General features: G+C 36.7%; 1 long non-coding RNA gene across 1 annotated transcript; it reads left to right on the forward strand.

The window, feature by feature from the left end:
- The first annotated feature begins 935 nt into the window (after window positions 1-935).
- Window positions 936-15,033, forward strand: LOC135580674 (uncharacterized). The gene is made up of 4 exons (XR_010475563.1): window positions 936-1,841; window positions 6,916-6,970; window positions 13,955-14,029; window positions 14,975-15,033. It is a non-coding gene; the product is annotated as an uncharacterized LOC135580674 (long non-coding RNA).
- Window positions 15,034-16,609: the final 1,576 nt, after the last annotated feature.

A 16,609-nucleotide genomic window follows, 5' to 3' on the forward strand; every position in this document is an offset into this window, starting at 1 on the left:
GAAGCTATGATGTGACAGTGACTGGTGGAAGAAAATCTGGCAAACAGCAGAGAGAAGATTGGGAGATATGACAATTTGGGGAATGGATGTATAATTTATAAATCCAGACTTATTTTATGAATTTCATGTACCACTCTATTCCTCACTCTGTGTTTAATCGGCCACTTGCTGGCTGGGACTATCTCATAGATCACACACTCTATCCAAGAACAGATACAAGAGTCACTTAGAAGAGATAGCATAATATGATTTTTCTCAGTAAAACATTGAATATGCTAAATAGACCGGTTAAACTAAAGGAAACTGATCATTTCAGGTTGTCTGTTTCTAAATTAGAAGAATGGAAATTGCCCTTTGAGAAAACAGATGAGAAAAGAATGCATGTTCTCAGAGTTGGGGAGCTCTCTGAACAAGTGAGAGAACACTGGTCCTGGACAAATGAGAGAGGTGGCAGGCCAATCAGGAGTATATTGAGGCTTTAATACCTTGTGAGAATTGTCCAAAGCTTCAAGGTCTTAGAGGATGTCAATGATCCTAGAAAGAGGGTTTTTATTTCCAAGATTTTTGTTTGCTCATTTGTTTTTTGGTTTGGGAACTGTAAGCCTAGGTGCTTTCTCCATTAACATGACGTATAATAATATGAAAGTATAGTCTGCACTTTTAAAGTACTGTACAGCCGCAGAAGATTAAACTATGAACTGCGGTAGTTGGGAGGTGAAGCTTTATGCCATGGAGAGGTTAGAAGAAGCCTTAGAGATCTTGATTATAGACTCTGCAGTCTGCCTGAGAACAAACAACAGCACCTATATGTTGCATATGGTCAGCGGGAATCTAGTGGTTGGTTTCAAAGCACAGCAGCAAAGACATCATAACCAGACCTATAATGAGAGGGAGGGGAGATTCAAATAAGAGTGATTAGAGGAAATGAGAGAAGCTGGTAGGTGAGAAATATCTATCACAGAGAAGTTTGTCCTAAATGTGTGTCAAGATGGAAGTAAGTTATCTTAAGCAGTCTTGGTAAAGAAAGATAGAAAAATTACAGTTCAGAGGAGATATTTTCAGCAAAAGTTTCAGGTTTTCCTGTCAATGGCAGAAGAGGAGGGGTCAAGCACTCTAGTTCAAGGGTAGAGAAAAGCCATCCAGCTGAACAGATGGGGAGCAGCTGAAGTGGCAGTGCTGCTGTCAGACAGGTCTCTGGAGCTGGGGATTGACAAGTCAGGCACTGGCAATGATGAATAGCAAGCAATGCCTTTTCACACCATACCAGAAATAATGGATGAATGTTTTGACCTCTGGATTTGCATGAGGTTGGTAAGGTTTTCCTGAAGATTTCTTCTACTATAGTTGATGCACTGAAAAGTTTCCCTGAATTTTGGATCCACTAGTTTTTTTTTAATTCCCCTAGTCAGCTAGATCCATTGTATTGATGGATCATACAGATTGTTCTGACAGTCTGTCTTTTTCACCTTCTTTTTCTGAAAGCCCATGTGACTCATGGAGTGAATTCAATGTTTTTGAAACAAAGTTGATTTTGCAAAAGCACATGTACTACCACAGAGAGACGCAGAGTCTTAGAATTAATTTTTGCATCAGGAGATGATAAGTAGATACAATTTGTATTACGTTTATTGGGTTGTTATGATTGGTGTTTCTTAGATTCAACACGGCTGTGCAGCAATGATCTCACCTTCGATTATTTGTCACAGTGTGAACCTGCTACAACTACATTGAGAAATCCAAGTGGCCGGTTGCTGTTTATTTGGAGAAAATGGGGACCGCTTGTCAGACAAGAGGAGAATGCCTTTTCCTTCAACTACAAATGGCCTGAGTGGAAAACCAAGGTAAGCAGCCACTTTAATTTTTGTCAATAAAGAATAGTAAAACAGCCCATGCTGTTCTCAGATACATCTGTGCCTTCCTGTCAGAATTTGTATTGCATTCGGAAAGGAATGGAACAATATGGTATTTGGCTTCCCTGACACTCAGCACAGAAAAACAATGAGAGAAGAAACCAACAGTCCAGAGGGGTAAAACATCTTCTTCAATATACCGTAATAGATAGTGGTAGAAGTAACAGTGGAATACGATTTCTCCATTGACATCTTCTCCACTCCTAACGATGCCCATAATCTTCTCATTGCCTGAGGACAAACAAGGCAGGGAAGAAAGGGAAAACAAATGTGTTTAACTGAACCTGTTTTAGAGGGCTGACTATTTGTTTAATACCCATATAAATCACACAGCAGAATTAATCCATATGATAGTTAGCTTAATTTAACCACAAGATTTGTCCTGAACGTTACCAAAAGGCACTATATCACATCTGCACTGTTGTTGTGCAGACTTAAGCACGTCCTAAATTTCTTTGAGTAAAATATAAAATTACAGTGAGACTAAACAAGTAATGATATAAAACCCAAAGACTTTTACAAAAGTTTTTCTTATTTTTGCCCTTCTGATCCTTCTTCCCTTTCCAGCAAAGTGAGCGAGCATGGCTGGGGTGGGGGTTTACCTGCCTGCTGGGGTCGATCCACCGCAACAAACACATGGGCAAATGCATGGCTGTCTTTTGGCAATGTCCATGTTATGGCAGATCCTGAATTGAGATTTTTCATGACCTATGGGTTGAGAATTGAGACCTTAACTATAAGATATCCAAGCACAATGTCCTAAGAACCAGTATTTTTGTATTTTGGAGTGGGAGATTATCTCATTCTCTTTATCATGTGTTTTTTTTCTGACTTTAGCTATTTCTTGTTCATCTTACTTAGACAAAGACTTCAGGTTTGGCTTCCAATCAGTGTATGTTTACTTGCAGCAACCTGACACAATAACCTTCCCTTTCCCTTCCCCAAGTATTATGGCCTTACAGAGCTTTTTAGTGAGGGCTGGATGACTGAGCACAAGTTTCTGTTTGTGTTATTGTGCCCTGGGAGGGGAAAATCTTTGATACAGCATCTCAACTCAACCAAGAGCAGAAAGGTAAGCAGCATATGTCCACATCAATACAGGATAGCATATACATGCTTGTTGTTGTCATTGTACTGTCTCCTTTTTATCTCTTTATGAGGTGAATACTTACAGAAGTTTAAATTGTGTGTTTCTTTCTTTAGCACATATTTAAGCATTTAGGATAACCGAGGTCCTGTTCCTGTGATCCTAAGTCGCTGTTAGAATACAAATATCTTCTGAAGGCAAATGCAACACAACTGTGTTCTGACAATAATGTGTGCACTAAGTACCGAGCCTGGCCCTGGAGCAACCATCATTAATTGAGAGAGTATAGTTCAGATTGTATGTCTGACTTCTTGGTTGTGATGATAAACCAATTAATGGAAGTACAGGGTTTTGGGTTTTTTTCATCTTGTTATATTTGATAAGACTTTCTTCATATTCCGAATATTCTGGTATGTATAAAATTACTTTCTTTTTCTGGCTCTTTTGTGTTTTTTGTATTCAGTATCCCAAATAGCTTGTCTGAAACAGCCATTCACAAAATAAGAATAATCTGTAGGAAATTCCTTCCTTTCTCAGAGTATAAAAAGAGAACTAAGTCCTAATCTCTATATAAACTTAAATCAGTATTCATTAGTTGGCTCTTTTTAATCTACTTCTTCACTGAAATAACACCTGTACTAGTTTGTCATGAAAAAAAAAAAAAATCAGAAAGTTCAGTATCTGAGGAGAAAATACCTTAAAAGGAATTTTTAAATAACAAGCTATATTGTGTACCTGCCATATATATGTATGTAAATGACATTTTGCGCATATTCCAGGTTATTTTTAAAAGCCTGTATAGTTGGCCTTAAAGTTCAGAAATAAAACCACTGTGCTGAAGAGTGAAGAACTGAGTTTTGTTGGAAATGTTGGATTCACTGGAGATTTTTTTAAATACATCTTATAAATCTGCAGCTGAACATTTCTCCTCTTTATACAGCAGAACCCAACTCCCACCTGTGCAAACCAAAAAAAGACATAATAGCAGAACATAGAGTGTGTTCATTTTGACAGAAGTGTCAAGTTTGTCTTAAAGTTTTTCATTTTCCATATGACATCACTGAAGCAAGCACTGTTAAGAGGAAATACTTTAGAATTGCATTCCAAAAGCAACTTCTTCTGACAAATAAAAAAAAAAATCAAACAATTACTTGCTGTTTTTAGATTCTGCTGTAATATCCAGCTTTCTAGTTGCTTTCTTTTTGTACCAGAAGGAATAAAAGTATCTTTAACTGAAAAAAATTGATTTTTGTTAGGCCTAGTCTTGGTTCTTAAATCTGATTTTACTCAAAGTAGTTTCTACTATCTATTTCTTAATTGTTTGCTTATAATAAGAAGCAAACAGTTATGAAAATGCATAAACATTTTCTGCAGAAATCCAGGCTTTTAAACCGACTTCAGTGAAATTACGCTTACATTGATACATCAGAGACGAAATAGCAAACTGCATGTCTTGCTTAGACTGGGATATAAAACTACACTTTGCATCAGCCTTGCTAATTTAATTGTTTCGCTTCTGTGCAGTGCCTCTTCATTTTTTTTTTCTTTTTTTTTTTTTTTGAATTATTTTAGGAGGTGTCTTTGTGTAGATTCCATTCTAATGTATGTTCCATTTGCATGTTTTAAAAATATTTTTTTGGTTGGTAATCTGAAAACTAAACAGAAGTAGTATCAGGCAAAATGCAGAAAGGATTCTTTTCTTAACTTAACTAGTCCTTATGGGCATGTTCCTCAATACTTCTCTAATTCTGGAACTCCATTGGACCAGAAAGAAGTAGCTGTAGGATACGCACAAGTGTAGTGCTGGACAAGATCACTGAAATTCTTGCCATTCATAGTCACAGTTAGCAAGGATGTCCTTTACAGATTCAAAATTAGAGCACATGGTAGTAGTGCAGTCCAAGGAATCCTTACTCATCTCATATGTGAGTCCTCACATATTAGTCTGTTAAGCTGAAACACAGCTATATTCTTTTAGCTGGGTTTAACATAAAAATCCATAGACAGGTATGTATTTATGATACCTCTTCTCTGATACTTTTTTTTTTTAAAAAAAAGAACAAACCCAACCTTTATGTGAATGCAGGAGTCTTGGCTGCCTGTAGTCATGTCCATTTTCATCCGATATTGTGCTTGTTAATTGGTTGGACCACCTCACTGGGGCATAGATGCCAAACAATAATATAATAGCTTTATATAGGCACTTTGCATAATAAGGTGAGTGGCATCATTTACAGCTGGGACACCCATCACACTGATGTCTTCAAAGCACTGATGCCTCAGCTTTTTAACAATGAAGTACACCTGTTGCCTTTTCTGTGCCAGATATGCCCCTGAATGATGGCGGGAAGGAAAGCATGGAAAACAAAACAATTTTCCTTTGCCAAAAGAGGCTGGCTATACTGCAGCTGGCAGCTTGGACCACTCATAGTACATCTAACAGGAAAATACTGCTTGATTAAGGCTGGAGAGGAGAAATTAAACCACTCGAGACAGAGATTGTGGCCTAATTCTGAGAAATTGGCTGATACTGATAAGATGACATCGTAGAGGAGGAACAAGTCGGTGCTACAAAAAGTTAAAATTCCTGGACCATAGATGTTGTGTGGAAGGTCCATCTGCTCCTTCTGAGTTAGGGTTTGGTTTTGCTCCTCCTTTCCTCATGATAAAGATCTTCTGAGAAAAGTATAATTTTCCTGCCTTTCCTGAAAAAAAAATTAATATACTCCTGCTTCAATGTTCAACATCAGTTCACCACCAGATCTTGACAGTAGCTCAAGATGATATATACTCAGAAATCACATTATTCAGTTCTCAATGGATGCCTGACAGGTGCTTTAGGCAAATGTTACTTTAGCTACCAAAAATTCTATTTGAAAGAGTCTTTGGCCTAAGGGACACGTAAGCCTGTACATCGACATATTTCAATTCAGTATAGAGCAGATGCATTGCTTAGGACATTTCATGTCCTATTCTATTATACATTTGTCTGTTTATTTTAACTCTTGGGATTTTAGAAATGGGAGATTGTCCTGTGTATCTCTTGATGTAATATGTGGATCTTGCGGTGGATATGTATACATCTCTTTTTTATCTATCCTATCAGCAGCCCTCCTTGTATCTTACACACATCTCCTGCCAGTACCTCTCACACAAATATTTCCCAATCTCTCTTTCGAAGCCAAACTCTTCTGAGTAAAATATCTTCTTCCTGCTTTTCTGCCAGCTAGTCTTTTTTCAAAGTAGCTGTTTCTCAAATGTAGCCTTTGTACTAGTTTTGAGGCAACAATATCCTCTCACATAAAGCAACAACATTATACAGGGAATACCAATAGGGATCAAGAACAATTAGCCAACTAGAGAAATGTCATCTAAAGATACAAGAAAGAGTCTTGCTGGTTCTTTTCCACAGTGATTGCATACGTGTTTCTCTACCTGGTCTAGTGCTCAGCCATCTGGAAAAAAAAAGGGGGAGAAAAAGACAGTTTTCGTTATATGCAACTTTCACTTTACATCTCAGGTATCCCAGTAACAAACCTAAATGGAAGTAGAATACCTGCAAAGCAAACAACATTTTCAAGTGTGACAGAATCACAGAGGTTGGGAGGTACCTCTTGAGATCACCTAAGTCCAGATCCCTGCTCAAGCAGGGTTAGAGCAGGTTGCCCAGGATTGTGTCCAGTCAGGTTTTGAGTATCTCCATAGAATTGTTAAGATGTCTCTTCTTGCTGCTATGACACGACTGAACAGCTGCTACAACCAAAAAGCAATTACTGGTGTAGCAGTACATGGTTTGCTGAACAAGGGCTTTCCCCTTGCTCCTAATGACTGCTGGAATGGAGGAAGGATTTAGGAGGAATAGAAGGGAAAGAACTGGATTCTTAAATGGTTACGGGCTTTTAACTTTTTCTTATGCAGTGGCTGTGCAATGTGGAGAACCTGGTGATGGAACAAGCTCTCAGAAAAGTTTCAGGTAAATCTTTAGTCTGGCAATAGGTAATCAGTGCAAAATTTTCCTATGAAAAATCTTGCCTGGAGTCCAAACTTTAAACTAACATCAAGCATTGCAATATTTGGCACGGGGTGTGGAAGCATGGCGTCCATTACTGCTCCAAAAGCAGCACGCAAAGTCACACTTGCTATTATATACCTAACTCTGTATTATTCTGGTTGGGAAACAGTGAATAGTTATTCTCTTGTATTAGAGATAGATGTGAGTATTGAAGTTTAATTTAGGTCTTTGCATATTTAATGATCCTGTGTGTTTAAAAATGCAAATAAGAACTTTTAGAACATTCCAAATTTACTTAATCACTAAGATATTTATACTCTAAACCTGGGATATTTTACAAGTTCTGATATTAACTTTGCAGACAGCTTGTGAGTGTGGGTTACTTGTGTGGTCTGGTGACACATTTTGACAATCAGTTGCCAGAATATCTGTCTATCAATAAGTTTATCAGTAGACTTCGTTTATTAAAGAGAAAAGTAGTAGCAATCTTTTTCTTTTCTGCTTAAGGAACAAGATAGATTGCTAGTTGGCTTTTTTGTTGTTGTATTTGTTCTCTTTTTTTTTTTTTTTTTCTTTCCACTCCAGTATTTGTAGTTTGATTTGGAATACCTGAAGGAACAAATCCCTTTGTCAGTGATGTGGATTAAAAGAAAGCACCAAGGTATTACTGTATTTAGGCAATATTCCTTGGTGTCCTATATCAAGCATTCCCTGAAAGTAAAGATTTGCATGTTCTGTGTTAATTATCCCACCTATAATTATACCATTTTACCATAATACCATAATGAAAACACTATTTATATTAATAAAGCATTACATTCATAAGAACAACTCTTCACACTGGTCTTCATTGTATGTATAACCCCCCTAACAATAAGAAGGAAAAAAAACAACCCTACTCCAAGCAGAAAGTAAGTTAGTGTATCTGGCACCTTACAGAAACAGAGCACACCCACAATCATATTTGACTGTACTCTTAGGGGCATTTCTTGCCTCAGTCAACCTCTTTTTCTCCTTCAGGGATCTTAATTCTCTTTATCTACTCATTAGCATGTAAAATTAACACCGTTCCTGAGAATATTAGTGATCAGAATGCTCATATCAATGTTAATCTCACTGCATTTTCCATTACAATTAAGCAGACAGTAGAATTGTAATGTAAGAGTCCTGCAACATCCATATTTCTCAGAAACTTGTCCGATGTACTTGTGCATGAGACTTAAAAAAAAAAGCCCAAACTAAACTACTACTGCTACTACTACTGCTACTATGATGATGATGATGATTATTATTATTTCTAAACTAAAACTATGGTACTTCAGCAAGAGGAATTTATTTTTGCCTTTTCTTAGTGGGGTTACTGTAATAGTTGACACTTATCAGTAATATTTAATCATGATATGGAGCTGATTCGGGGTGACTTATCTGAATCATCTTGGCCTATCTCTTTTACAATAATCATCTGTCCTATATTAATAAACAAATCTAGAGGTCAGATATTGTTAGTTGTCAGGTCTGACTATGCCCTGACTTTTATTTTAAAGCACAGAGAGACCAATATTAATAAGAGAACAGAACTGCTGGATTTAAATTACATGCTTTTCATCCTTTTCTTATTTGAAAATCCTGCCTGCTTAATTTAACTATAAATTAAGCACTGGTGTTAAAACTAGATTTTTATTGAGACTGAAGGAACAATATCCAGTTAAGAAAAAATGATCACAGTGAAGAGGTCTGGTTCATTCGTCTTCACCTTAATTGGGCTATATGACTATGCATTTAGATTTAACCCAGTCTCATCCTATCAAAGACTAGTATCAACAAATGATGTGGGTTTAGGATACCTATGAAAAGATAGCTTAATTAGGTTATTTCCCTTTTCATTTTTTCTTTTGCCTGGCACTAAGTTGTCATGTTTTACCCATGCTGCCCTAAACTTGGTGATGAGAAGGGAACTGGCCTTGTGGAAAATGGAGGGACACTTGTTGCTTTTTGGAAATTGAGGGGACCTTAGATAGGTGGTAGACTGGAAAAGTTTCAATTCTGATACTTTTCTTTTCTTTCTTTTTTTTTTTTTTTTTTTTTTTTTTGGCAGTTATCTTCTAACAGAAAGACAGAATCAAAGGCAGCCACTAGAATAATGCAGAGACTTTGTGGAAATGCAAATAGGTTGTGAGGTTCACTCTCTTCTGTTGTCCCCCACATGGAGTCTCTGGCCAGCCTCTGAAAGGGAAAAAAAGATAGTTATATAAAAATATATATATATATATATATTTTATAAACATGTGCATATAGAAACGTGATATATGTATAATATCTCATGCAATTTGTAATATTCAGAATTAATTTCTTTACAGGTAAGTGAAAGTGTATAATCATATACTTCAATAAAGCTGTTCCATGTGAACGTGATTAAGAAATAGCAGTTTTCAACAGATGAACTGTACTTTTAAATCAAATTTTAATAACACAGTAATGTTTACATTCATGTTTCTTATATTTTTAATAAGTAAATCAGTTACCTTTCTAATCTTTTACAAACAGGTTTTTGTCCTATGACAAAACTGAAACTAGTGCTTTTCTCAAATTACTCAATTACAGAAATTCAAGAGAAATTCCCAACAGATTTAATTTTCTTTCCCTGTTTTATCTCCCTATTTGTGTTTGTAGAGGTTTTTTTTCCTGGTTCTTGTTTCTAAAATGTACCTCCTGGTGAGCATTAGTTACTGCTGAACCCATATAAGCAGACATTTATTGACACTGCTAAAATAAACTTAGTGCCTAGGAAGGAAAGCTTGTTCATACATTTTAACACGTCTGTTACCTTTGTATTCCTGTCAGTTAGTAAACAACCTGAATAGCTCTTTTTTTATAGATGGTAATGAGTGCAAGAGCTGGGCAATTTTTTAAATTAATTCTGCTAAATATTAGTGTGTGTTGTTGGTAATATATTTATGATCACCAGAAAGAATCCTGGAGTGGATTAGTGGCACTAAATGCATGGGGAACTGAGCAGTTTTTCGGGTTTCATCTAGTTTATTAAACAAACCACCCTCAGGGGGTTGCACTGTGAAATTTTGAATCCAACGAAGATTCCACGGCCATTGGGCAGTGGGGGACAGGCGGGCATCGCCTTGGCGATTCTGGGGGCAGTTACAGAGCCCAGGTGGTGCTGATAAATTCACTCTTCTTCTGGAGCTCGGAGGTTCTCTGGCAGTTGCACACCCCTGATGTGATCCGGAGCTGTCAACAGGGCAATTGATGGCTCTTTAGTACTTTTTGTGCCCTGCTGTCCCTTGAAAGTTGCGTTCCCCCGCCTGCCCCTCCTTGCCCGGGGCACAGTGACTCCTCACGGTCACCTCTCCCGGCTGGGGGGCAGGAAGGGGGAGACCCCTGATCAATAGATGCTGAGGAGGTGCCCAGGCCAATAGAAGCTTCTGGATCACGCTTGTAAGGACCACAGCCAGATCCGACCACGCTATAAAATGGGTTCCCCCACCGAAGTTCTCCTTGAGGTGGGCTCCTCAGAGCAGCATGTCTGTGAGCAGAGCCCTCCCCTGCAACCAGGGACCCGTCTGAGGAGAGCTCCCGGGACTGAGAGCCCTCACCTGCTCCTCAGTGAGTGTTTATTTTCTTCTGTATATACCCCTGAGAAATCCCTTGCCCTCCCCTGGACAAGCAATGATTTCTTCTCAGTACCCTTGTGTGAAAGAAGTCTCTTCTTTTTTGGAGTGAGTGCGAGCACGCTGTGGATCATTATCTTGCGTGCCTGTATGGTAATAACATCCCCAACTAGGATATCGAACTAGCAGTTTATTAAATGTTGCCAGAGTGCTGGCTGATTCTGAATTACTCCCCCCCATGCACTGGTTTCTGTAATTTGTTTTTGGTCTGTTGTTTGGTTTTGGTTTTGAATTAAAGTTGGTTTAAGTTTATGATTTGATTGGGGTCATTTAGGGGTGCCTCTATGATACATTCTCCTATGGGAATTCACTCCTTTCTTAAAGATTAGTGCCTTCTCCTGAAAAATAATAGGTTTCTATTTTAGTTTACTTTTTTTGCCATGTGGCATAAAGAGGAATTTCTGTTTCTCCTGTCTATCTGTTTTTTGAACAGATTTCTGTACAGTTTGGAATAGGTGTTTTATGTGGGTCCTTTATCAAATCTGTAACTGTATTTAGGAGGGCAAGCACACTACTGCAATGGAAAAAAACATTTCCCGGTGCGGGACACTGTTAGATTAATTATCCCAGTTCCAGAGGAAATACAGACAACTACAACTTTCTGAAGCACCAGTTCCATTCCAGACTGGCATCGCTTATTGTCTCATAAGAAGAAATATCACCAGAGGCAGAGTTTGTATTAAACTGTATTCACCCATTGTTACATTTTCTTTGTCTTTTGCTTCCACTTTAGTAGAACAGCCTTTTCATTGAATAGCTCTAATTTGTCCAGAATTAACTTCTGAGAGAAAGAACCTGAGTGACAGATTGTAAAAAATCAGCAGTGTCATTCTCAGGGGTATGTAGTTTTGCTACAACCAGTTATCCACCGACTTACTTAGCACCAGTGTTTCGTTCTGAAAAAAAAACAACAACAAAAGAAAAACAAAAAACTAATTAATTTATTTGTATAAATAGACAGGAAAACTATATATAATTGTAATTCTTCGCACCTTTGTCCAGACAAAATGCATGAATAATCATGTACCTGGAAGAAATTGGTTACCTCATGGGTGAGCTATGCATGGTGAAATAAATGCTAGAATAAAATCTTTTCTTAAACCTGCAGTGTTTGTTTTACACAGTCGCTACTATGAGTACAGAAAAAGGGTAACCTTTCCTGAAAGGATATGGTGCAAATACTACAAATTGCCTTTAGAAACCAACACATCTTTAAAAAGAGACTGAGACAAACAAATTTTTCCCCATGGCATTCAAAGCCAGAAAGTGAAGCAGCAGAAAATTCACAGCTGTTCAGAAGTGGATACATATGGTTCTCAACTAACCTTGTAAGTTCAAATTTTGCTAATTCTAAACAAAAACATGTAAAAAAAAAAAAAGTCTAAATAAAAATAACTAAAAAAGGTTTAGTGGAAATGGTGTCAATGGAACGTGTACAATTATTTAGACATTACATAGCCAAGGATAAACTTGTACTGGCAAAAGGTTGGATAGTGGAATGACCAGATCAGCTGTTTCATTTACTAATTTCAATTAATTTGATTTTTATAAAGGACGGACTGATTGAGGAGATTGTAACAGTCTAAATATTATATGCTTCGTGGATCTTTAAATTTCATAGTTGCCAATAAATCTCACAATTTATCAACAGCTAGTTGATGTAGATAGCTGAAACTGACCGTGATTCCTGAACGTTCTCTGTTTTATCGTCTTCTTCAGATTTTCAGAGACAGTTCAAAAATACACGAAGCACTACCAATAGTGATTATTTCTTGGCAAAAATCACTGTGCAAACCTGTCACATATTTCTAACAGCAAGCAAGCACTCATAGATAGCACCATTGATTATATATTTGGAACGTGTCAATTGCGTAGGTAGCTGGACAAATCTTGCAAAATAAGGGTATGTTTGGCTTAGAAATCCACCTGGTGTATATTCTTTTTGAAAGTCAATTTAGTTTGTTAAGAATCTTGGACCCAGAGCTCTGAAACAGCTATAGGAAAGGGGTGGTTCTTTTTCTAGACCACCTAGTTTGTCTGTTTTTTAACTTGCCTTCTAGGCTTGCAAACACAATTTATTCTCTATGCCAACTCACTCCTTGACCTTCTGCTGAGAATGACACTAGTAACGCCAATTCTGGTGATAGTTTGTGATGTGGATATTTATCCACTAAAGCTCCAGACCTAACCCATCAATTCACTTCATACAGGGTACAAAATAGCCATTGGGCAACAATGACTTTCAGCCTTTACTATCTAGAGCTGAAAGTGAGCCAGTGACCTTTACACGAATGGCACTATTGCCTGTCAGAGCCATCAGAGCAAACACATTTAAAATACTATTTTAAAACTGATGAAGATACACCATAGTCACTAATCAAAAAACAGCTTTAGTGCCTCAAAAATGCAGAGCAAGTTACAGTCATCAGAATAAATTACAACTTATTTCAAGCTGTCATTGAAGAAAAAGCTCAGGGGCCATGACAGAAAGAGACCTTGGGATGGGTTGATACACTGTTAATACAGTCTATTAAGTCATGCCTCAACAGTATATATTTGCAATGGGTTCAAAATACCTATTAAACATCTACTATTTTTTGTAGTTCTGTGCCACACTTGACACTGATTGGCATATTTTAAGAAAGTTATATGTTCAATATTTTTAAGCATGTTATTAGCATGTATTTATACAAACTTACGTATGTATACAGAGAGAGAATCTGGTTTTTTATATTTTCTACTGTTATACCATTGTTTGCATTACTTTTTTCCCCCTGCTGCTTCCCCTGAGCCCTGCTAAGAGTAGACTCTGAGGCAAAATACCTACAGGTTTGCCTGCCATATTGACATTCCAAATAATTCAGGAGTACCATAGACTAGTTTTCCTTCTTTCTGTTCCCTTCCCTTTCTCCTTCCTCACAGTTTCATTGCCTTTATTAATTATAAACAATCTTTTTTATCCTTTTTACTCTAATCCTACTGTCCCTTAATCTGTTGAGTGAATAGGCAATTAGATCAATGCTAAACAGCCTTAAACCATTGATTGCACAATGATTGCATGGTCATGTGGCTGCATGCTCAGAATTCACCTTATATTCCAGACTTCAGCTGTGGTTAGTTACTATGGCACACTAAAACTTGCTGTAATGCTGGTCCCATAAAAGACTGTACCACAGCAATGTGTTAAAACACTTAATTACATTTCAAGATACTATAGAGACTGTTTCAGTGTGCTAATGGTGGTGCTGTTGTCTTTGTGCAGGTACTATTATATGTTTGAATCATATTGGATTAAACAGCATGTTTCTTGTTATGTGCTTATCTCAGTGCACAGCAGGTGAGTTATATTAACAGGTGAGATATATTAAGAGATAGACAGTATTTTTTTTCTGTAAGAAGTAGAATGTTTTCTGAGTACAACTGAATAGTTTGAGATACTGACCCTTTTACATATTTTGACAACCAAATCAATGTTATTCAAAACAGTCAGAGGTGTTTATGACAGCCTGAGCATTAATGCTTTCAGTCTACTTGAAAATGGCTGCCATTTGTAAGAAGGTAAAACACTGTGTGAGTAAATATATATATTTATATATATATATATATATATATGTATATATGTTTAATTTTAAAAAGTGGTTTAAATTGGTAGCAAAAGAATTTCTGCTAAAAAGGACTTGGGAGAAGCTTAATTAATTCTCAAGTGGTGAGGGTTGTGTCAAATCTGTATATTCATTGCACTACTACTAGAATTTAATTGAGAAGTGTGAAGGAAGAAACACGTTTGTTTATCTCCAGTTAAGTGTCATTTTTCCACTGGTGATAACTGAGAGTTTACAGGTATCCAAAGCTAAGGAATATTTAATATCTCTAATTATCTAAGTGTAAGATATCTGTAATAGTGTATTGAAATTTTCAAAGTCATTTGAGATTTGTATTCCTTTTTCCAAACAACCCTGGCAAAAATAAGGTCTTACTTGAATTATTAATATATGATAAAAAATTTAGTTCCTTTTTGGAATGAAGACTTTGAGGGAAGATTATGACAAGAAGAAAGGATGAAAAGTAGTTTTTAATTCATTATTATTTTTAGCTTTTGGATTTGAGGTCAGTGTCCTGTGGTCTCGAGCAGATAAATGCAGCTGAGGTGTAGCAGTGTTGTCTCTGAGTTTGACCATGGGCTTTGGCTGCAAAAAGGCAGACTTTTCATCATTTCATATGCCAGTATTTACTTTCATGGAAGCAAACCCCTAATGTTTGCTGTAAATTGCTGTCATTCTAGGTAAGCCAGTGGAAGAAAACCATAGAGATCCCATAATGACTTCTTTTTGTTGTTCACCTTGCAAAGGTAAGTCTTTATTCTATAATACAAATCTTTCAAGAGTTTAGAGGTGAATTTGTGGCAAAGAATTGTTGTAGACTTTCCCCCTCTAGAAATAGAAACTCTTAATCATAAGAATTCAACTATTACATGTTAGCTATTATAGTGAACATCTCCTTATAGATAGTATTAAAATGCTACACAGTTACAGGTTCAGTTAGTTTATTTACATATCTAAATCTTTCCAAATATGTGTGCGTTTTCAGTAACTCTATGCTTTAATATATAGCTTGTTCCAGACTGTTTTTGTTAGAAAAACCCACATAAAACCTTAAAAATCTGGATTTGTTGCATGAATACAGTAAATAATTAAAACGGAGCTTCATGATTAGTCTTTCCACCTGCTTTTACCTGCACAAAAATTGGAAGCAGTGTAGCATCCAACACAGGAGAAACAATGTCACTTCATCTCTGGAAAGCACACATCTGACTGATAGAATTATCTGCACAGATAACATGCTAGTAGAATGGCTTGGACTATATTAAGTTGGATTAGCTATCAACTGGTTCCTGAACTAAGAAGGTTTGGTATGTGAAACTGTTATCTGTGTAAGACTTTTTTCATTTAAGAAGTAATTCACTGTAATTAAAATAGAAATGAAATAGCTTTCACTGTAGTATCCTAAGAGAGTTTACCAGAGCAACACCTTAACTATGTGAAGGCAGAGTTAATTTTTTATCAATAAGGTATTTATGGAAATACATCTGTTCTTTCACAAGGTTGAAAATGATGCATTTTTAAAATTATATTTTCTAAGAAGGAAGGCTTTTTCTTTAATAGGAATTTTGACATGATGCATAATTCATAGTTTCTGGGAACAGGAGTAAAATTATGTCCTCATTAGAGGTGGTCCAAACGAGCCTTTGACATGCATTAAGATCACCTATATTTAAAATATGCTCTTGGTAATTTTATACAGTTGAACCTTCACATGGGTTTTCATAGGGGGAGAAAGAACATTGTTTAAGTCTATTTGTGTTTATAAGTCTATTTTGTGTTTACAGAGCAGTTATTTAATGTTCTGCTTTAAAAAAAACCACAACCGATATGGACTGTTTTGAAAACATGAAAACTATAATTAAAGGCATTGATGGATAGTTACATTAACAGCTCGTCAACAGCTAATCTGAGACCATCTGTTCTTTAGTGGCCTGAAAAGGTTAACAGCATATGGATGTCTCTACTTGCCACAAACTATAAGATAGACTGGCCAGGATGAAGAAACAGTGCTACAGTGCAGGACTTCTGGCAAAGTACATTGTTCTGAAGTTCAATTCATGCTGCCAGAACTGGCCACACAGGGCAGAGTTTTTCCAGGCAGGCACATCATTAACTAGTGTAATTTTAGTTTTGTCTTGGCAATGTAGGTTATGCAGACTCAATCAGCAAGTGTGTATACGTCAGGCTAAGAGACAGGTAATAAGTGTTATTAAGGTCTTAGGATTTTTTTCCCCTTGGTGAGAATGGTGGATTGTTTTTGGTGTTGTTTGTTTGTTTGTTTGTTTGTTTGTTTGTTTTTAAAGGTAGGTTTTAAC

This window comes from Columba livia, chromosome 12, assembly GCF_036013475.1.
Source record: "Columba livia isolate bColLiv1 breed racing homer chromosome 12, bColLiv1.pat.W.v2, whole genome shotgun sequence".
NCBI lineage: Eukaryota > Metazoa > Chordata > Aves > Columbiformes > Columbidae > Columba > Columba livia.